The sequence below is a fragment of the Schistocerca serialis genome, chromosome 7, assembly GCF_023864345.2.
Source record: "Schistocerca serialis cubense isolate TAMUIC-IGC-003099 chromosome 7, iqSchSeri2.2, whole genome shotgun sequence".
In the NCBI taxonomy this organism is placed as follows: Eukaryota; Metazoa; Arthropoda; class Insecta; order Orthoptera; family Acrididae; genus Schistocerca; species Schistocerca serialis.
In genome coordinates this window covers 212339714-212364292 of record NC_064644.1, presented here as the reverse complement: position 1 = coordinate 212364292, position 24579 = coordinate 212339714, and the positions used below count along the sequence as shown (strand labels likewise).

Sequence of the window (24579 nt, the reverse complement as noted above, 5' to 3'; positions counted from 1 at the left end):
GCTTTCACTTAGACTCCTTTTGTTTGCACCATTCAACTTTCTTGTTGCTTTTGTACTCATGTTTCTGACAGTTCAAACACAAGAGTTATTGAATTTACACAGAACTGCATTTAACAAAAGTGAAACTTGTCAGTATTTTGATAAATTGGATACCAATCAAGCGAGGTACAAAATCCATTTAAAAAATTTGAAGTTTGCATGAAATACGTCCATGGCAAAAATCATTTGAGAAAGTACATAACTCTGACAGCAAGATGACATTACTTACTGAACAAGATCAAACTAGAGTGAATAGAACATTATAAATTTGTTAGTACATATAGATTACAACTTGGTTGTAATATGAGTGTGAAGTAAAAAACTTAGTTTTGGGGTAACTGAGTTAAGGGAATCACAGATTTACAAGTTTTTGGGTATTATATGTTGTTTCTCCGATAATATATTCTGTAATTTCATATCCCAAATACCAATCTTTTTAAATGGTAATCTGCAAAACTGTTTCACACACAATCCATATAGATGCAGGACTATTTGATGACAGGTTCTAGAAGGTGGTGAAACTATGACTTTACTGTATTTTCCAGTTTCTTTACACATATCGATTGTTTGTATACATTTGATGTTGTGTGAAAGTTCGAGTATTTTCATAACATTTATACTGTGAAGTCTACTTCTAGTATGCTTTGTACTGTGTATATGATTTTCAAAACAATAAAAAATAGTCATATTTCTCACATTATGAAACGAGGTTGTACATCGAATAGACAAAGTACTTCAAACAAAAAATTTGAGGAGGCATTTCTCTCGATGTTTTCAAGGCAGAAGATGAAATCTTGAGTGGATTTAGACTTAAGGTTTCAGTATTCTGTGTAAAGTGATTGAATCCGCTCATGCTTCTGCTAATTGTGTTGGCCATGCTTTGAGGCTATATGTTGGCCTCAAAAAAATTGGGGGGGGGGGGGGGGGCGTGAGACTTTGAATTTATTTTGTCAGAACTGTCGATCTGGTGTTAGTTTCAAAACTTTTGAAGTGAATAACTGGACATATGAAGCAAAATCTATATTGTGTACTGGGATGAGGTGTTTTGGTATTAGCAGGGACGGTGTGAACTTTGTAACCACCCTCTGTCGATATGCTGTCATCGACTTGTCTGACGTATGATAGTTTTTTGTTGTTATCTACTATATATGCCAGACTGTTCCTTATATCTGTACCTAAGATGGGGCAACCACAAACATCTTCACTGGAACGGCGACTAAATTTCAGGTTTTCATGATAATTAATGTTAAGTTTTTGCTCAGTCGATCACCTTTCATTTGTTGCTGCATTACTGAAGATAGATAGTTAATAACGTATTTTGGATGCTAGTTGTTATTCACCAGTACACCCTTAATTATGGAAAACACTTTACTTTTTTATTAACAACATTAAATAATGATTGAATGACCATGGATGATTGCATTTCATATATAGAGAAAAGAAAGGTTGATCCTACAAATACTCTCAGCTATTGTGGCAACTAAAATGATCACGATTTTTATAGTTCATCACTCAAAGATATTATAGCAAGGACTATGGTCCATTACTATACTTCGATGCAGTTCTTCAAACTTTGTACACTTTTATTTTCAGAAAGCTGTGTCCAGTTCCATTCAAATATTCAGTTCAACATCCCTCTGTATAGTCCACAATTGCTATTATCAGTTATTCGGCATGCAATAAAATTTAATACTGGGCGATACTTGTCTCATGCACACAATACCTCAGATATTCTCAATACGTGACATATGGTAAAAGTCTGTCCCATAGAAATTAGCTATACTCAATCTTCTTGCGGTTTATCAAAATTGCCCTGATCCCTTCTGTAGCATATCACACAGAAATGCCCACTATGTTGCACACTGCAGCTATGTAGAGTTATTCAGGTTTGAAATCTTTTGAATACTTTAAAACACCAAAAAACATTATTTACAAGCTACAGTTTTAAACCAGAAAAACAATTCTTAAAAGTAGAAAACATGCACGCTACAATACTGCTCATACATAGCAGCCTTCCGCAGTCGTAGACCACTCAGTAGTACTGGTCGCATGGCAACATGTTAGGTGCATCCCAACCAGCTTACAAAACAACAAGATCCTTCTACAACACACTAACACAAAATGGCCCATTTTACGCCAACTGCGAATCTAGACAACCTTTTTCATGCAATATGTTAAATCATATACTAACGTATAGCCCTGCAAATAGTCAATAAGCCCAAAGGTCAAAAAGCAAATTGGAAAACTTTAAAGCACACGAGATATTTGCATTGCAACTTTAACCATCAAATGGTTTAAGTAGGAGGCTTACAGAAATACACTAGCTGGGTGCAAATCAGTAAAGGCACAGATCATTATAGGTGTAAATTAAAATTGCCCCATTAAGATTACATTTAAAATGGCACTGCATAATTTGACCTGTTTGCGCACACAGTTGAGCAGAGGTAATCAGAATGTAGTCGAGTAATGCAAGAGCAACTGTCATCAGTAATTTGACTAGCTCACACGACTAAAAACGCTGCTATTCAATACAACATACTTCAAACAACATAACAGACTTTACCAAAGTCATGCTTATAGAACTTACCAGGCATTTGGGTTTAAATAAACAGATATTACTCCAGCATAAAATATGCTGGAGTAATATCTGTTTATTTAAACAAGTTTCCATAAGTTAGACCCAGTAAATAATGCAGTAGACACAGGTAGTACTTGTAAGCAAAACGGTACCTACAGGGAAAAGAAATCCCACACACAAAATGTGACAGCACATTTGAGGTACCACAGCTCAAAACGAAAGTCGTAAAGGGTCACCCAATAGTTAATCGTACAGAAACAATCCAGGATGAGAATACAACTTTGACACCAGAATTAATGCAACTGAAAGTGGCAGCGGTAGACAGAAGTCTTGGAATGATGATAGGATGCAGGTGGTTGTATTCAGGCCTCAGCATAGCTACACTGTCCTCCAGAAGTGGCAAGGCCCCAGTTCCGCTATTAGCTAGAAATTTCACGCCACGTTGCCCACTAACGAGTGTTGCATCCATACTCGGCCTAAACAGAATCCAGGCTTGCACGGCCCACCACTGACCATAGCACAACCAGCACTGCCACAATGACAACTGACATGGTCACTGCCCTCTCTCGGTAACCAGCATAACTTCCTCCATGTCTCATTGCTGCTCCGACTCTCCTTTGAATCATTCTGCACGCATCTAAATGGGCGATCGTGATCAACTACAATGGGGCAATACGCAGGCACAAGAAAGAGCCAACACACTCACCATTCCAGAGATAAGTTACAGCTCAAACTCTAAACTCCAATGAAAGTTGCAGTTCCCTTATATGGAAGAGATGTCCATAAACATAATTCGTTTCATCAAATGTAGAAAAAATAGCTGCATATGATGTGCGTTTAGTAGAGTTGGGTAGGTTATTTGGATTTAAGGAAACAACAGCCTTGTCATAGTGGTAACATCGGTTCCCATCAGATCACTGAAGTTTAGGGGTGTTGAGCTTCGCTAACACTTGCATGGATAACCATCTAGGTTTGCTGAGTGCCTATAGCAAGAAGGTTGCACTCAGCTCTTGTGAGACCAACTGAGCACCTAGTTGACTGATAAGTAGCAGCTCTGGTCACAAAAACTGACAATGCCTGGGACAGCGGTGCACCGACCGCATGACCCTCCATATCCACATCCGGTCACACATATTGCCTGAGGATGCCATGGCAGTCGGTTGTTACCATTTGGTCTTCCGAGATCTGTTCAGATGGAGAGAGTTTAACCAAGTTTATCAGAAATGTGTTTCAAACACATGTAATGTACACATATTTGACTTGACTTTATTTGTTGCTGACAGTGTTTCTGCTGAGACTGTATTATTTTTGTAAAATAAAGAACAATTACCTACAACCACAATCGTGACTTCATTTCAATTCACAGTGCAGTTCGAGCCCTGGGGGATCATCTTCAGCCAATCTGCATCTATTATTTTTCCAGATTTAGGTTAATTTTGGCTGTGGGAAGATTACAGTGGAATACACAAAAGTGGGCACATTGTGAATATAAGTTTACAAAACTAATACAAATCGAAAAGTAACTTACTGTTTCGAGTGGTAGATACATGGTTTTGAAGCACAGTAGGAGTAAACATGTTTATTCACATATATACATTTTTTATTCTATAGCACATTTTGTAAACACAGGTCAAAAAAGTCAAAGAATTTCAAATATACAGCTCCTGCATTACTACAAATACACAGGTGTCATTGTTTCAAAGAAGCTACATTATTAATTATACAATATATCATTCACAAAACAAATATTTGTGAATATGTCAAATGTGGATTATGTTATCAAATTGTTGTACTATTAAATATTTGTTTCTTCAGCACAAATAAACATTTAAAATTGCTGAAAAAACTGTGGCTGCAGAACTCTGTCTGTTGATTCTACATGTTTTCAAAAGATTTTTCTTCTTGTATGGCATCATTTCTAACTGTTCTATGAGATCACGTTTTTTTACTATGGTTTTCTGTGTGGAGTACAATTAGTCTGTTCTGGATGTGACTTAGTCTGTGTGTATTAAGGTGCATGTCCTTGGCTTTTGTGGATTTTTTTAAAGTGGTTAAGAGTAAAAGCATCAGTGTGTTCTTTTTAATGTGTGTGGAAAGTTTGTACTGTTTTGTCTACATAAAATGAAGGGCAGCTGTTACACTACAATTTATATATTCCACTATGGTCCTTTAGTGGGGTGTTCTTGCTTACTGTGTGAGGTAAATAGTGTCACTGTTCGTGCTTCGTGGAGAATGATATTTTAATATTGGTGTTTCTAAGAAGTTAGTAATTTTTCGTGATTCTACATCAACGTGATTACTCTGCAATTCATATTTAAGTGCTTGGCAGAGGTTATGCAGCAGGTATGTAAACACAATTTTGTGCTCATCTCTACGTATTATCATGAAAGATGCAAAGCACAAATTCTGCAGCTGGTTAGAGAGGTGCTAAGGATTTCTGTACCTAAATAGGGAATGCTTGTGAAAAAATGTGTTGTCAGTCGTTCTTCATGCAATACTTCTGTTACCGATGTTGGCCTGTATTTTGTTGGATAGTTTGTCAACTGATTTTGCTGAATATCCATAATTTATTGCAATTGCTTTGACTGTATCAATTTCTTGTGTAAACGCTTTGGTGTTTCAAAGGTAATGTGTGTGCCCTGATGAACATGGATCTAAATGCAGTATAGATTAGTGTATTGTATCGTATTTTTTTATTCATCCTGTAAATCGTGATTAAGTACATAGTTACTTCAAATGATATAGGGGTTGGGTTGTTTTGGGGAAGGAGGCCAGACAGTGAGGTCATTGGTCTCATCGGATTAGGGAAGGATGGGCAAGGAAGTCGGCTGTGCCCTTTGAAAGGAACCATCCCGGCATTTGCCTGGAGCGATTTAGGGAAATCACGTAAAACCGAAATCAAGATGTCCAGACGCAGGATTGTACCGTCGTCCTCCCGAAATGATATAGGATAAGTCAGGTTTGATATACAATACACAAGTTTATAGATACTGTGATTTAGAAAACAACTGTAGAACGTAAAAATTTTAAGGTTATGCATCAGGTATGTAAACAGAATTTTGTGCTCATCTCTACCTATTATCGCGAAAGATGCAAAGCGCAAATTCTGCAGCTGGTTATAGAGGTGCTAAGGATTTCAATCTAAAGTATATTGTGTTTGACAGAAGTATCTCAACACAGGTATGAGACAATGAAAGGTTATCCAGAGCTCCCAAAGTGAGGGATTGATAGTTCCATTTAATGAGTTACCACTGATTGATGTCATACTATGTGATACTGGGAAAACGCAGGAGTTCTGGCGCTTGGAGCATGTTATGATCAGAACATATGAGACATGTCAATATAAGTAGAGATAGCACCTGCTTTAAGCCCCACTTACACGATGTGAGCAAACTGTACACCTATGCTCCAGCACCCCAAACATGCAAATCTGTAACTACAAGCTGGTTCACGTAGACCTATTACACCATCCACATGGGATACACCTGGCACGCATGTCCAGTAGAAAAACAGAAACAGAAACACAAACGTAAACAGAACTGTCTAATCTATATACAGGGTGGTCCATTGATAGTGACCGGGCCAAATATCTCACGAAATAAGCATCAAAAGAAAAAACTACAAAGAACGTAACTTGTCTAGCTGAAGGGGGAAACCAGATGACACTATGACTGGCCCGCTAGATGGCGCTGCCATACGTCAAACGTATATCAACTGCGTTTTTTTAAATAGGAACCCCCATTTTTGTGTAGGACGTAAAGAAATATGAATGCTTTTCAAAATATCCATGGGTATGCTGCCGGTCTATAGTGTCCAACGGGCACAATATTTCGGCGATCATACATGTCGCCATCATCAGGTGAACTGACGGACTGAGCTTCTGTGAACGTGCCGGCACGGAGATCCGTACGCTATGGCTGCTCAGAGGGAACTGGGTTCGGTCGCGGCGGCGGCCGATTGAAATACCCTCCGCCCGCGGCGTGCTCCCTCCGCCGTCCGCGCCCCGCGCCACGGTCGCGCGATGGAACAGATTGCGACGGCGTCTGAGATGACGTCGGTGTGATGGCTCTGTCCGCCGTGGTCGTCACAATTATACGTTTGCTCGATTTACTCTTGATTAACCCGATCGGTGGTTCCCAAGCCTTGCTAAGATTATAGCCACAGTCACGGTTTATGAGGTCGTCATTGGTGCGAATTTCGATGGCCTCTCTAACAACGCTGTCCCAGTATCTCGACGTCTGTACCAGAATCCTCGTGCGGTCATACTCCATGGCGTGATTTTCCGACAAACAATGTTCAGCGACCGCCGACTTGCTCGGATACATTAGTCGAGTGTGCCTCTGGTGTTCCCGGCATAGATCCTCGACGGTACGCGTCGTCTGACCAATATACGACTTGCCACATTGACACGGAATCTGGTACACGCCGGCCTTCCTCATACCGAGGTCATCTTTGGCGCTCCCCACCAGCGCGCGAGTTTTATTTGGAGGACAAAACACAGTTCCGACCCGGTGTTTCTTCAGAGTGCGGGCGATTTTCCCCGAGAGTGCGCCTGTGTATGGAATAAATGCAGTGCCTACCTCCTCCCTCGTGACTTCATCCATCTCAACAGATTGTGCTGCAGTGGTTGGGCGGAGAGCACGTTGGATCTGCCACTCTGAGTACCCATTTTTTCGAAATACAGTTCTCAGATGTTCCAATTCCTGGGGTAGACTCTCTGTGTCAGAGATAGTGCTCGCCCTATGTACTAGAGTTTTAAGTACCCCATTCCTCTGTGAAGGGTGGTGGCAGCTGTCTGGGTGCAAATACAGATCAGTGTGCGTAGTCTTCCGATACACCCCATGACCTGGGGTGCCGTCAGCCCTTCTCTTGACCAAGACGTCAAGGAAAGGTAATTTACCCTCCGTTTCAGTCTCCATAGTGAATCTGATGTTGGGGTGTATGGAGTTTAGATGTGTAAGGAACTGTATTTCGAAAAAATGGGTACTCAGAGTGGCAGATTCAACGTGCTCTCCGCCCAACCACTGCAGCACAACCTGTTGAGATGGATGAAGTCACGAGGGAGGAGGTAGGCACTGCATTTATTCCATACACAGGCGCACTCTCGGGGAAAATCGCCCGCACTCTGAAGAAACACCGGGTCGGAACTGTGTTTTGTCCTCCAAATAAAACTCGTGCACTGGTGGGGAGCGCCAAAGATGACCTGGGTTTGAGGAAGGCCGGCGTGTACCAGATTCCGTGTCAATGTGGCAAGTCGTATATTGGTCAGAAGATGCGTACCGTCGAGGATCGATGCCGTGAACCCCAGAGGCACACTCGACTGATGTATCCGAGCAAGTCTGCGGTCGCTGAACATTGTTTGTCGGAAAATCACGCCATGGAGTATGACCGCACGAGGATTCTGGTACAGACGTCGAGATACTGGGACAGCGTTGTTAGAGAGGCCATCGAAATTCGCACCAATGACGACCTCATAAGCCGTGACTGTGGCTATAATCTTAGCAAGGCTTGGAAACCAGCGATTGGGTTAATCAAGAGTAAATCGAGCAAACTTGTAGTTGTGACGACCACGGCGGACAGAGCCATCACACCGACGTCATCTCAGACGCCGTCGCAATCTGTTCCATCGCGCGACCGTGGCGCGGGGCGCGGACGGCGGAGGGAGCACGCCGCGGGCGGAGGGTATTTCAATCGGCCGCCGCCGCGACCGAACCCAGTTCCCTCTGAGCAGCCATAGCGTACGGATCTCCGTGCCGGCACGTTCACAGAAGCTCAGTCCGTCAGTTCACCTGATGATGGCGACATGTATGATCGCCGAAATATTGTGCCCGTTGGACACTATAGACCGGCAGCATACTCGTGGATATTTTGATTATCAAATACGCCGGGAGAAACTCAAGAATCACATGAATGCTTTTGTTGGACCACTTTCTTCGCTTTGTGATAGATGACGCTGTAATAGTCTCAAACGCATAAGCGCGTGGTGTCACTTAACATTCCGTCAGTGCGGACGGTATTTGCTTCATGATACATTACCCGTGCTAAAATGGACCGTTTGCCAATTGCGGGAAATGTCGATATCGTGTTGATGTATGGCTATCGTGATCAAAATGACCAACAGGTGTGTGCTATGTATGCTGCTCGGGATCCTGGACGACTTCATCCAAGTGTTCGGACTGTTCGCCGAATAGTTACGTTATTTAAGGAAACAGGAAGTGTTCGGCCACATGTGAAACGTCAACCACGACCTGCAACAAATGATGATGCCCAAGTAGGTGTTTTAGCTGCTGTCGTGGCTAATCCACACATCAGTAGCAGAACAACTGCTCGAGAATCGGGAATCTCTACAACGTCGGTGTTGAGAATGCTACATCAACATCGATTGCAACCGTACCATATTTCTGTGCACCAAGAATTGCATGGCGACGACTTTGAACGTCGTGTACAGTTCTGCCACTGGGCACAAGAGAAATTACGGGACGATGACAGATTTTTTGCACGCGTTCTATTTAGCGACGAAGCGTCATTCACCAACAGCGGTAACGTAAACCGGCATAATGTGCACTATTGGGCAACGAAAAATCTACGATGGCTGCGACAAGTGGAACATCAGCGACCTTGGCGACTTAATGTATGGTGCAGCATTATGGGAGGAAGTATAATTGCCCCCCATTTTATCTATGGCTATCTAAATAGTGCATTATGGAAGGCGAGCTACACGCTGTTGAGAGGAATGTCGTCATACGTATTGCCAAATGCATTGAGGTTGATGGACATAATTTTGAGCATTTATGGCATTAATGTGGTATTTACAGGTAATCACACTATAACAGCATGCGTTCTCAGAAATGATAAGTTCACAAAGGTACATGTATCACATTGGAACAACCGAAATAATATGTTCAAACATACCTTCGTTCTGTATTTAATTTAAAAAACCTACCTGTTACCAACTGTTCGTCTAAAATTGTGAGCCATATGTTTGTGACTATTACAGCGCCATCTATTACAAAGCGAAAAAAGTGGTCCAACGAAAACATTCATATTTCTTTACGTACTAGACGAATATGTAATAAAAAATGGTGGTTCCTATTTAAAAAAATGAGGTTGATATCCGTTTGACCTACGGCAGCGCCATCTAGCGGGCCAACCATAGTGCCATCTGGTTTCCCCCTTCAAGCTAGACAAGTTTCGTTCTTTGTAGTTTTTTCGTTTGACGCTTATTTTGTGAGATATTTGGCCCAGTCACTATCAATGGACCACCCTGTATATAAAAGAAAGTCGTGTTAGTTACACTATTTATAACTCAAGAATGGCTGGACCGATTTGGCTGAAAATTGGTGCAGAGATAGCTTAGAACCGGGAGACAGACATAGGATACTTTTTATCCTGTTCGACCGCTATAAAACGTGGTATAACAAAAAGGCATCTGGAATGGAATAACAAAACCCAAATGACAACTATGGTTAAGTATCAGTATATATCATTAACTAGCTGACCCGACGAACTCTTTTCCACCTTAAAGCCAATAAATAATCAGATTTTGGATGTTAAGTTCAATTTTTTATGAGGAAATACAAACAAAAAAATTAAGTATTTTAATGATTCTTTATTCTTTATGTTTTTTGGTGCGTAGCTTCCACTCTTCAATTAAATACTTTATTTATTTATTGGAGATACAGGATGCTGGGTGTATTCAATCGAATGGCAAAAACGAGGTCTACCACACGCACACATTCTTATTTGGTTAGTGGAAAGAATTCAACGAGGCCAAACAGATGATATCATGCGCCAAGATTCCCGATCACGAAGCCAATCCAGAACTACATGATGTAATTACAAATACGATTCATGGACTGTGTGGCGCCAGCAATCCCCAATCACCTTGCATGGTCGACGGAAAGTGTTCCAAACGATATCCATGGAAATTAACGCCGGAGACTGTCACTGGCTACAATGGTTATCCACTGTATCGGCTTCGATCACCCGATGATAACGGTCGAACTATCACAACAAAAGTGAAAAGAATGGATTTCATTGTCGACAACAGTTGGATTGTTCCATATTCGGCATTTATTTCCAAAACGTACAAGATACATTGCAACGTTGAGTATTGCAATTCAGTAAACTCCATAAAATACATGTCATGAAAGGCAGCGATACTGCAGTTTTTGGCATCCAGTCCTCCAGTACCAATGATGAAATTGCGCGATATCAAGTTGGTCGTTATGTGAACTGCAATGAGGCGATTTGGCGTATATTCGCATTCCCTATTCACGAACGTCATCTTGTGCATTTGGCGATGCATCTGGAGATTGGTCAACGAGTATATTTCACGGCTTCGAATGTTGTTCAATGTCCTGAAACACCTCTAGCAACAACATTGACCAGTTTCTTTGCGATCTGCCAAAGCGATCCTTTTGCACGAACTGTGCTTTACTCGGAGATGCTACATTATTACACTTGGAATGCTTCATCGAAGAATTTTCAACGACTGAGGCAAGGCCATTCGGTTCCTAGTTATCCACATGTGCGTTCTACTGATGCTCTTGGTCGTATGTATACAGTTCATCCAAACCATGATGAATGCTTCTATTTGCGGTTGTTGCTGGTAAATGTGCGTGGGCCAACGTCATTTGAGACACTGCAGACTGTTAATGATATAATATTCCCAACATATTGTGCTGCATATTAAGAACTCAATTTACTAGAAAACGATAGCCATTGGGATACAACAATCGGTGAAGCTATTATCTTTGCATCTCCAAGTCAGATACACACATTATTTACTATCATCATTTCAACATGCTTTCCATCGAACCCATCTAACCTGTGACACAAATACAAGGATAATATGTCAGAAGATATTTTACGTCAAATTCGTATCAGTTCCAGAAATCAAGATCTTGAAATGAATGAGGAGATACTTAATCGTTCTTTACTCTTGATGGAAGACATGTGTTACCGCATGTGCGGAAGTTTATTAGTCAGGTTAGGAATACCAGCGCCAAATCATGAAATGAATGACGCATTTAATCGAGAATTGGGACAGGAACGTGAATATGACCACCAGCAGTTAGATTTAGTAGTTCAAACGAATGTACTCCTGTTGAACCCCCAACAAAAGGAAGTTTATGATACATTAATGAAGGCACCTGGTGATGGAAATTGTGGTTTATATTTCCTGGATGCCCCTGGTGGAACTGGCAAGACATTCCTCATGTCAGTAGTTTTAGCCACTGTTCATGCGAAATCCAACATTGCGGTTTCAGTTGCTTCTTCTGGAATAGGAGCCACATTGTTAAAGGATGCCGAATGGCTCATTCAGCATTAAAATTACCGTTAAATCTTCAAGCTATTGAAGAACCAACATCTAATATTACAAAAAAATCAGCAATGGACAAAGTTTTATCAGCATCTAAGATCATCATCTGGGACGAATGCACAATGGCGAATAAACGTGCATTAGAGGCACTTAACCGAACATTGAAAGATCTACACAATGACTTGAGATGTTTTGGAGGAGCAATGATTTTACTGTCTGGCGATTTCCGCCAAGCACTACCAGTACTTCCAAGAACAACGGCTGCAGACAAAATAAATCCTTGCCTCAAATAATCGAATCTATGGCGCTATGTGAAGAAACTTCAGCTGACAACAAACATGAGAGTTGCATTGCTTAATGATATATCTGCTGAAGATTTCTCTGAGCAATTGCTGACTTTCGGTAATGGTCGAGCGGATTGATTTCATTTCCTCATAATTTCGGTAACTTTGTCTCATCGAAAGACGAACTTACCAACAAAGTATTCCCAAACATCATTACTAACTACAAAAGTAATGAGTGATTGAGTGAGTGAGCAATTTTAGCGGCTAAGAATAAAGATGTAGATGACCTAAACTACATAATTCAGAATGTGATCATTGGTAAGATGCATTCATTCAAATCTATTGACTGTGTAACAAATGAAGATGAAGCCACCAACTATCCAGTTGTATTTTTAAACTCCTTGGATGTGCCTGGCTTACCAATGCACAATTTACACCTAAAAGTTGGCTCTGTAGTAATCATGCTTTGAAGCATAAACCAACCAAAACTGTGCAATGGTACCTGTTTGCTGCTAAGTAAATTGATGAACAATGTTATTTATATGATGATACTCAAAGGAAATTTCGAAGGTGAGGAAGTTCTCATTCCAAAGATCCCGATGAACCCAACTGATATGCTGTTTGAGTTTAAAAGACTTCAATTTCCGTCTTGCATTCGCTATGACCATTAACAAATGACAAGGCCAATCCTTCAAAGTTTGTGGTTTAAATCTGGAATATCCATATTTTTCTCATGGTCAGTTATATGTAGCATGTTCACGGGTCGGAAGACCATCTGCGTTGTTTGTTCTTGTACCTAATAGTAAAACAAAAAATTTCGTGTATTACAAGGTACTTAATTGAAGATTGGAAGCTATGCACCAAAAAACATAAAGAATAAAGAATCATTAAAATACTTAATTTCTTTATTTGTATTTCCTAATAAAAAGTTGAACTTAACGAATAAAATCTGTTATTTATTGGCTTTAATGCGGAACAGAGTTCGCCGAGTCACCTAGTCTCTTATAAACTCATTCATTCCGCAGTGCGAAACAAGAGGGATCGCGTGCCATATTGGAATGTCATTTAATTAAATTATTTATGTGATTCAAGGTTCCTATTTAACAAGAAACTGTTTTTATCCTTATTTTATTAAGTAACTGTTATTCTCTTAGGTAAATTATTACTCTTCTGAATTACAGACCCAACAGTTAGTTTTATATTTTGACACTTGGTTACACAGGTATATGTATATATATATAGCATTTTGCACATGGACCCACTTGGTTTTGGAGCTATTGACCTGGCAGTGGCAGTAAATCTTTGGATTAGGGCAGCACTTTAAAGAACCAGTACTTAAAGGTGCACCTACGTTATTTTTCCACGTTTGGACTATGTATATATGCTACTCAGAGTTTTGCAGTCGTCTGCCGTCCCACTGGGCCAAACTGAATGGACTTTTTGCCCTTTCACTGCCAATTTCTCTTTTGTGGCATGCTGAAATGGAGCAAGAGATGCAATCAAATCAAACATGAACTTTCATAAACTAAGGCATTAAGATTCAAATCAAAAATCACCGTATAATGTTATATGCATATTACTCAGAAAGAGACAATTTCCGACATACCTTACTCTGATACAGCGGGTCATACATGCACTTTTCCTACCTGTGTGCCTGATTTAAGATGCTTAATGCCTCTTTTCTCCATTTCATTTCTAGAATATGAAGCAATCAATAGAAAAAATGCTTTCACAAACAGGTACTATAAAAGAGTCTACTGCAAAAAAAAGATTTTTCCTGTATTTATGAAACCTACTCATTGAAAAAAATGCTCAAAATCCTCAACACTAAAATCTGAAATCAACCAATAGCAGTCTATCAATAAGCAAACAACAAGCAGAAAGCACTGTGGTACACACTTTGTGCGAGTGATCACTGCCTAATGCGCATGCACAGATTGACGGCAGTTTAGAACTTCTCTCTATTCTGGTGCACGGATAATGTGACTGCTAATTTTTGTAGGTTCCCCTGTGCTACCACTAGATGGCTGTTGTGCTAGAGCAGTACCATTCGCAGCAGGTCATCATGTAATACTCATTTTAAGTATGTAAATAGACAATGGATTAAAGTTGGATCCACCTTATGGCAAGTACACAAATTTTTGTTTTGTTTTATCACTCAAATCAATGCACACCTGCATATCAACTGAAGAAACAATCAAAGGAATTGAAAGACAACTACAGTGGACAAACCTTATCCCAAAAACACATACACAGGAAGTCTCAACTATTTTGAAGGTAATTACAGATCAAAATTATTTCAGAGTTAAAGACAAATTCGACATCCTACACGAAAGATTCTCCATGGGGTCACCGATAAGTGGCCTGCTGGCCATCATCTTCCTTAACCACCTTGAAAAAAAAAACTCTGAAGAAATAATAAAAACAAAACAGTACAAAGTAATCTACTGGTACAGCTATGTTGATGACATAATTTGCTCAACAGATGAAACACATGATTGGACACTACAGAATACACGGAGCCATCAATACTGGTCATCAAGAATACCCTTCACCCTAGAAACAGAAGATGCAAATACATAGATTTACTAGACATCGCAAAACAAACCAAGAAGCATGAACACTGGTTTTCAGTGGATAGAAAACCAACACCAAACAGTACAATTATTCGCAGCACAGCACAGCACCCAACAAGCCACAAGTAGGCCAGCCTAAGATACATCATACATACATACATAAGTATGTACATACATCCATACATACATACTTGTTCCATAGATCATGAAAACGATAATTTGTAATGATGTGGAACATGTCACTTTAATGTAAGTTTTCTTTGCAACATTTTTTTTGTACTGCTTCATATCTAAAAATTCATCTACTGAGTAGAAGGAGTTTTTTTATTTGTTTTTAGATGTTGGTTGCCTATATGTCAGACTTTTAATGCTATTGACAAATGACCAAAGATTTTTGTGGCAGCATAGATCACCCTTTTCTGTGCCAAAGTCAGATTTAACCCAGAATAATGACGATCATGCTTTCCTCCAGTGTTGTACCTATGCACTATACTGTAATTTTTGAATTGGAATGGGTTATTAATAACAAATTCCATAAGTAAATGTATTTATTGCGAAGGTACAGTGAATATCCTGAGTTCCTTAAATAAATGTCTGCAAGGTGATTTTGGGTGGGATCCAGCTATCATTCTGATTACATACTTTTGTGCAATGAATACTTTTCCTCTTAAAGAAGAATTACCCCAAAATATGACGCCAAATGAAAGCAATGAATGAAAATAGGCATAGTAACCTACTTTACTGATATATCTGTCACCAAAATTTGCAAAACCCTAATAGCATAAGTAGCTGAACCTAACTGTTCCAGCAGATCATCGATGTGTTTCTCCCAATTCAATTTACCATCAATGAACACACCCACAAATTTTGAACTACCAAGAGACTTTCGTTCATAGTCCATATTTATAAATGGTTTTATGCCATTTACTTTAGTGTACAGAATTGTACATACTGTGTTTTCTCAAAATTTAGTGATGAGTCATTTGCAGACAACCACTTAATAACTTTCTGAAATACGTTATTCACAATTTCCTCAGATTCTTGTTTGTTGGGTGTAGTTACTATACTTGTATGATCAGCAAAAAGAACTAGCTTTGCATCTTCATGAATACAGAGTGGCAAATCTTTAATATATATTATGAACAATAAGAACCTAAGACTGAAACCTGTGGGACACCATTCTTGATACCTCCCCAGTTAGAGGACTCTGTTGATTTTTACAGACTATCTGTACTGTTAATTTCAACCATCTGCATTCTTCCAGTTAAAAATGAAGTCATACCACAAGACTTACGCTTATCTAGAAGAATTTCGTGATCACAAAATGAAAAGCCTTTGAAAGATTCGAAAATATCCCTATGGATGATGTTTGCTTATTCAGTGAAGTTAATATTTCATCAGTAGAAGCATGTATAACATTTCCTGTTGAAAAAACATTTCTGAAAACCAAATTGACATTTTATTAGTGCCATACTTCATTTTTACTAATATGTCATGTTACTCTCCAATACATTATTTTTTCAAAAATTTTGGATAAAGCTATCAGAAGTGTAATTCCGCAGTAGTTGTTAGTAACAGATGTATCCCCTTTTTTATACAATGGTTTAACAATATCAAATTTTAGTCCTTCCGGAAAAATGCCCTGTTTCAGTGAGCTGCTACATATGTGGCTGAGAATCCTACTAATCTGTTGAGAACAAGCTTTTAGTAGTCTGTTGAAAATGCCGTCAGTTCCATGTGAGTTATTACTTTTGAGTCAATTTATTATTTTCCTCATTTTAGTAGGAGAGGTGGGTTGAATTTGTTTTATCATACTGCATAGTTATTGCCTCTTCCCCATACAGCCTTGCATTTTCTAGTGAATAGCTGGATCCTATTTTCTCTAAAACACTTAAAAAATCATTGTTAAAAATGTTTTCTCCTTCTGACTTCTTGCTGACAGACTTTCAACTGAGTTTGACAGAAATACAGTCTTCCTGTGCTCTCAGTTGCCCTGTTTCGCTTTTAACAATATTCCAAATTGTTTTAATTTTATTATCAGGTGCACTAATCCCAGACATGATGCATTTTCTTCTGGACTTTTTAATAACTTTTCTTTAAACAGTGCAGTAGTCTGTATAATGTTTCATTTTGCAGCAATATGGCGCCGATAGAAAAGTGTAGTAACGCTTATCTCTCGTTAAAAAGGCAAAAAATGAACAGTTCTGCGTGTAGAGAATGTGAAAAGAGTGTGATGAAGGGTATTCTGTGTATCAAATGCAACTACTGGTCCACGAAAGGTGCGCGGAAGTATATCTAAAATTCGTCAGCGATGATTTTCCGTGGACATGTCACGGTTGTTTACGTGACGAAACGCCTGATATTGTTAGTGCAACTGATGCAAAAAACAATGAATCAGAAGACAGTGATTGTGGTGCTGACAGTGATGTGTTTGTCGGTAAAGACGGAACAGTGTGAAACTCACGTGCTCCCCAAAGAACTCCTGCACACGTTGTCATCACATCATAACTCATTTCCCAGGTGTGAAAGGTGCTGCGAAAAGTGCTACAAATCCTCTACAGTGCTGGGAACTATTTTTTGATGAAAACATTACGCAAATATCCTAAGGAAGAACAAGAGATAAGTACCAAGGGGATTTATTAACACTGAAATCCGACAAGAAAAGTCATCTATGTTTGGGTTTCAGAAAAATTGCACCTTAGTCTCTTACGTGCCGAAACGAAATAGAGTGGCATTACTACTGTCACAATGATGCACCACAATGTAAATATTGACGAAAATACAGTGAATGATAAAAAACCAGAAATTATCACTTTCTTGTAGACGGAATGAGTGCAACATACAATGTAGCTAGAAACACAAGAAGATGTCCAATGGTTGTTTTTTATCGTATCATGAACACACAGCTGCGATAAATGCTGCTATAATTTTCAACTCAAATCAGAAAGAACAACTGAGAAGAAGAGAGTATTTGAGGCAGCTTTATTTGCGCTTCTGCATGGTTATCTTCAGCAAAAAGTAATATCACAAACATTGGCAAGGAAGATAACTGAAAGAATTGGAAAGCTTTGCAGTGTGAAAATTTCTGAAGTGGAATCAACTGCGACTTCACGAGGACGGTGTGTGGACTGCAGAAGCAAAAACAGAAAAACAAGATATATTTGTAAGAACTCCAAGGAATACATTTGCCTTGAACATTCTGTTACTGTGTGCCAAGACTGTATCGACAAAATATCTGACTGAATGCATCCATTATTTTGATAACAGCTAAATTTTATGTATCTCCATTTGTGTAAATATTTTTGACCAAAATATTAAATGTATCCTTCAAATATATTTACTGAGCTGATTTTTAATGATATTACTTCATTTAATAACGCTTTCCTCCATAACATACAACTAAATACAAATTCAGAAAGAAAAAAACTGCAAGGGTCTGTGAGACCAGCTGCGTGTACTGAAGGACGACATTTCAAAGTTCGCGGCGCCAAAGAGAAAAAATACATTAATCAAACGAGAAACGACAGTCGGAACCGCATCAGAGACGTAACTTTGTGCAGGCCGCAGGAAAATGGGTGTGTCCAAGCTACTGCGATTTAACAGGACGTAGTATTTGCAAACGAACAGGAGAAAACGTGAGTAAATACTATCAAAATGCAAAACAGAATCCATGAATATACAAACCAAAGCTTCACAAAATCGTTCTCGATGTCCACAGGTCCACATCCATTACACGAAATCGCGTTTGATATATAAAACAAACTTGTCACAGCCAAGAACTTGGAAAACACGACAACGGTAAGGAAGGAAACGAACATATGCAATTAATTTCACCAAAATATACAAATTAAAGATCCGATGATAAAATTAATGCAGACGGTTTTCTAAAATGCCTCGTGTATGCTGATGTCTTGTGTTCTGATTTAGACTTGTGGCTTATTTTGCTGTGCAGGCACATGACACACTCAGTGTAAAATAAAATCTAAAGTGCACATATGATTTAAATGACAACATTATGTGATGCATCATATTCCATAACCTAAAAAGAACTTGTATGTATGTATTTTCAGGAAAATAATAAGATACCCACTGAGGATGCTACAACTGTGGTGAACCACGTTTGGGTGATGAATTAAAACAATAATTTGTGTACTTACAAAAAGGTGGACTCATCCTTAATTCATTAACATTTTTCTGCAAGCTCTGGAACTGAGTCCAAACTCAAATAAGCCTATGATGTAAATAGACTGTTGTATTATAGAAGATGAGAAGCTGAAACTCTCAGGAATACCTGTAATACTACCTTTACGACATAGTTCTCCAGTTGGCCAACTCTTAAAGTTGTTGGGCATATAACTGATGAAATGCAAGAGGAAATTATCAACAAATGAAGCCTTCAAAGCATGGTCTATGGGCAAGTATTCCACAGGGGATACTCAGGATCCACTATTTTATGTGTATTAATAATCTTGTGCTGCCTATATGTTTTTTGTAAATGTTGTGGAAATAGTGGTAAGAAAATGTGTCGAATAGCAAGTATAGACTGTTGGGTCAGGAGAACTAAGGAAACTGAATCCCTTTCTCCAAAACCAGATTTCACACAATTATGCCCAAAGTGATACAATGTAGTGGTAAAATATTGACATTTTGTGAAAATATGTATAAAACTGTTGAAAATAAAGAATGATAGCAGTCATAATTTTGTGACATGTGGTCAGAGGTAAAAACGTAAAATGAGTGTTGTGTTGTATATTTCTGTTCACAATGAAGACTGATACCAGCCTGAACTTTGTGAGTTGTAGTCACATGAAAATGTAAAGTGAATGTAAATAAATGGACATAATAATTCTTTGACACTACTGATGAGATGACAAAAATATTTTATAGTCTCTGAGGTCAGTGTCTATAATATTTTACCAACAAGATGGGAGGTGTCCCAGAATCCAATATTCAGAGATGAAATATCACATTAATGTACTTTGTTTCTAACAGCTGTCTTGGGAAGGCAGCAGAAGAATTTCTGTAATCATTTACTCAAGCAGCATCAGTATGGGGCTGGCTTTCATTGGCCCTAAGTTTCCTTGAGAAATACACTGAGTTCTGTCTTAGAACACCCTTTCAGCTTGTTGGTTCTTTACAGGTTTGAGTCCTGCAACTGCCCGCATGAAAGTCGCTCTTCAGTTGCATCAATCGGGGTAGGCCCTTGTCAGTCAAACATGTGATCCTTACTCCTTCTCGTTATTTCTTTATGGCTGTCCATCCTGTCTTATGGCATTGTTTTGCACAAAAAAGAATATAGCATTGAAGATAATACATGAGAAATAATTTACTGATAGACTGTGTGTGTTGTTTGTTTTGCTGCTGTTGATCATGGTAAGAAGCTTTGTTGGGTTTCTACTGACAAATCATCTCTCTGCTCTAATGCCCCTGCATTAGGCAACATGCGTATGCAACGTCACGGTTGCAGAGTTAAGTGCAGTACGGTACTTATATGCCGTTCCAAGTCACATTTCACGGCCACTGTTACAAGGAGTGGAGACATCATTTCATTTTTGCAATAATGTCAAGAATAAAACAGAGCTCCTAAAATGTGAATACATATTAGCAGCTACATGTGACAGTGGATCAAGGACACCATTCATCGGTATTACCAGGTAACTTCTATGTTAAGTGTTAATTGGCGCCAAACGGCGGGCCAAGCGGTTCTAGGTGCTACAGTCTGGAACCGCGCAATCGCTACGGTTGCAGGTTTGAATCGTGCCTCGTACATGGATGTGTGTGATGTCCGTAGGTTAGTTAGGTTTAAGTAGTTCTAAGTCTAGGGTACTGATGACCTCAGAAGTTAAGTCCCATAGTGCTCGGAGCCATTTGAACCATTTTGCTAATTGGCAGTGGGAACAACCATGGGTGTTAAATCATCATCAGCTGATTAAAATACAGGGCTATTCAAAATCAAGAAACAGATTTCAGACATTTATATCTTCCAAATTACAAACGGTAGCACCATAATTCCAACGTTTCTGGACATACAACAGGTTAAATTTTGAATTCTAGAACTAGACTTGCTTCAAAACTGTTTATTTCCTCAACTTCATCTTCATGCAAGATGGTACCCCAGCTCATTTCTCTAAGTACATCCAATGTTACCTGAATGACACCATTCCAGGTGTTGGACTGGAAGAAGAGGACCAGAAGATGAACTTCATCACCAGTGACCTCGCAGGTGTCCAGATCTGACTTCTATGTCTGAGATTATGTAAAAGGCCACATTTTTATCCCCCCCCCTTTCCCCCCTTTGTCTGACATTCTTGAAAGTCTGTGACATCGCATTGTTGAGACTGTGAATTTGATAACAAGAGACCAGCTACTTTGTGTGTGGCAGGCAATGGGCCACCATTTTGATATTTGTCGTACAACACATGGTGCTCACATTGAATAATAAAAATTTGAATTTTCTCTGTCCAGGAACATTGGAATCATGTTCCTATATTTTGTAGTTTTAAATCTCTTCTATCTTTTTGAATAAACCTGTAAAATTGGTATTTTATTCATTAAAAACATGAAAATAACTCACACAAGAAATTTTATGCAAGATCCTCTTTTTCGACAGAAACAGAAGAACTAGAATAACACCAAACACTTTCTACATAATGTTTCAAACATTGTTAAGATATAATACTATTAATCTCACAAATACATTCATATTCCCTTATATTATGTCAGTGATTATTTCCATCACTTGCAACTTAGCATACAGTAACCATTTTGTAAGATGCCTGTCAGCTTTTACCTCGTCCATAAATACCTAATCCACATATAAATCTCATGGCACTTTGATTGCTTGTTTGTTGCTGTCTTCAGTCTGAAGACTGCTTTGATGCAGCTCGCCCTGTTAGCGAAACCTTCAGAAGCCCCTTTATCTTCACCTAATGACTATAAGCTACATTTATTTGAACTGCTTGCTGTAGTCCAGTCTTACTGTGCATCTAAAATTTTTATCCACCAGGCCTCACTCCATTAATGAAACTTATGATTCTACAACTGCACACACACACACACACACACACACACACACACACACACTCTCTCTCTCTCTCTCTCTCTCTCTCTCTCTCTCTCTCTCTCTGCAAGTCACTGTACAGTGCACGGTAGAAGGTACCATGTTCTGTTACAATTCATTTACTTTTGTGTTCCACTCGCAACTAATGTGACAGAAAAATAGCTGTCTATAAGCCTCTGTAGAAGCCCCAATTTCCAGATGCAAAATGTACATTGATGGCAGTAGAACTGATCTGGAGTCAGCCTCAAATGCTGGTTCTCTAAATTTCCAGAACACTGCTTTGTGAAAAGAAGATCGACTTCCCTCCGGGGATTCTCATTTGAGTTTTAAGAAACATCTCTTTAATACTTGCGTGCTGATAAAACTTACTGGTAGCAAATCTAACAGCATGTCTCTGAATTGCTTTTATGTCTTGCTTTATTTTGACCTGGTGGGGATCCCAAACAGTTGAGCAGTTCAAATGAATGGGTGACACTGCCGGCCGGAGTGGCCGTGCGGTTCTAGGCACTACAGTCTGGAACCGCGTGACCGCAGGTTCGAATCCTGCCTCGGGCATGGATGTGTGTGATGTCCTTAGGTTAGTTAGGTTTAAGTAGTTCTAAGTTCTAGGGGACTGATAACCAAAGCAGTTAAGTCCCATAGTGCTCAGAGCCATTTGAACCATTTGAATGGGTGACACTGTTCTATATGCTATCTACTTTATAGGTGAGCTGCACTTTCCCAAAAATTTTCCAATAGAACAATGCTGACCATTTGCCTTCCCTACTGCCAGTCTGGTACGCCCATTCCATTTCATATCACTTTGCAATGTTATGCCTAGATATTTGAGTGATGTGATTATGTCAATCAGCACACTACTAATGGTGTATTTGAATGTTGCAGTACTGCTTTTCCTAGTCACCTGTATTAACCTACATTTTTCTGCCCTTATAGCAAGTTGCAGTTCATCACACCATCTAGAAATTCTGTCCAGGTCACATTGTCTCCTCCTACAGTCACTCAATGACAACACTTTCCCATAGAGCAAAACATCATCAGATAACAGCAATAAATTTCTGTGCAGCCTGTCTATCAGATCATTTATGTGAATATAGAGTAACAGTGGTCCTATCACACTTCCGTGTGGCACTCGTGGATAGCATGTGCAAAAAAGGTGAGCTGAGTTTGGCTTGAGTTATGCTTTCTAAATATGTACAGATTTGTGGTTACAAGCTTTCCTGTTTTAAGGAAATTTATTATATTCAGACTCAGAATGTGTTCAAAACTTCTGCAGCAAATAATTGTTATGGATTTTAGTCCATAATTATAACATACTGACAAATTTTACCAACAGAATAACGATATAAAAATATATATATTTTTTAAGAATTCAGTACCATGTCATGGGAATATTCACATGACAAGGGAACTATCAGAACTTACCAATGTTGTGTTTTGCTTTCTTTGTACCACACTATTGTAACTGAACTTGTAAGTTTTTAAATACTATTCATCTTCATGACACAGCACACACCATTAAAAATTAAATTATCAATATAATCAAACACACGAACAAAATTGTAGCACTAAAATAATAGTGAACAATAAATGCAAGTCTTTTTCGTCTGCAGAAAAGTGTTATTACACATGAAGAAGTTACATCATAATTGTTACTGTCATAAATATATTTGTATTTGATTGTTTAATGAGGAAGGTCAATAGCAGTTACGGATGAGAAAAGCGTCTCTCTGTGTAATTTTCAGTTTTTTCTTGTACAATTTATGATTTAGAGTAAATATTCTGTGTAAAACTACTGACTGCAAACTACTGTTGGTCTGGAAACTATTCCACTTTACAGGTTACGGGTCCAGTTTCAGTGAACTGTTGTTGGCAAATCATCTTCTAAACCTATTTAGTACAGTTAAGTGTTAAAAAGAAAAATTTTAAACATGCTAGAAAATACAGTTGCAAGTTGATGTTAATGTGTTGACAAATGAGTTTAGAGCACTGTCAGTTGAATTTTGACATTAGAAACATTAACAGCTGCAGATTTGCATTCAGATAGTAACTTGTGATCATATAGTGTACACTTAGATTAAGGTCTGCAGAAATGGGTGCATTGCTTTATAAGGTACATAAATCATTACTCCAAGAATTTGACTGGTGAGGCTGGAAAAAGAAGGTATTCAAGTACCATGAAGGTGTTTTGAATGTCATTGACAAAACATTACTGAAGCTCCAGCCATTCAAAGAAGGTGCTGCAGAAACACAAATCAAAAAGCTCAAGGAACTGTTTTATTTGTTTCCTAAGGCAAACATTTATACAGTGTGTATGACAGCAAGTGCTACTATCCATGAAGTGTATCAGTGGTAATGAAAAAGGAAACAGCTAGTGATACATGAGATGCCTTAAAGCAGCAATTTGATGCCACATTCAAGGATCAGTTGTTTAAAATTTGTACATTCATTTTCACCATTAGTTGGAGATTGGCTGGTGGTTCAGATGTGTTCTACACCAATCCCTTCTTTTGGTCAAATTGTGCCACAAATTTCTTTTTCCCCCATTTTGATTCAGTACCCCATTAGTTACTTGTATTCACCTAGTGCCCAGCATCCTTCTGTAGCAACTCATTTCAAAAGCTTCTGTTCTTTCCTTGTTTGAAATGTTTATCATCTATATTTCACTTCCACACAAGGCTATACTCTAGTCAAATATCTTCAGAAAATACTTCATAACA

General features: G+C 38.9%; 1 long non-coding RNA gene across 4 annotated transcripts in view; it reads left to right on the top strand.

Annotated features, from left to right (window-relative positions):
• The first annotated feature begins 18342 nt into the window (after positions 1–18342).
• LOC126412561 (uncharacterized) overlaps positions 18343–24579 on the top strand; it is a 570924-nt gene continuing 564687 nt past the window's right edge. For all 4 annotated transcript variants that reach the window (XR_007575310.1, XR_007575311.1, XR_007575312.1 and 1 more), the window contains exons 1-2: positions 18343–18600; positions 18873–19522. This is a non-coding gene — a long non-coding RNA (uncharacterized LOC126412561). The remainder of the gene's footprint in view (positions 18601–18872; positions 19523–24579) is intronic.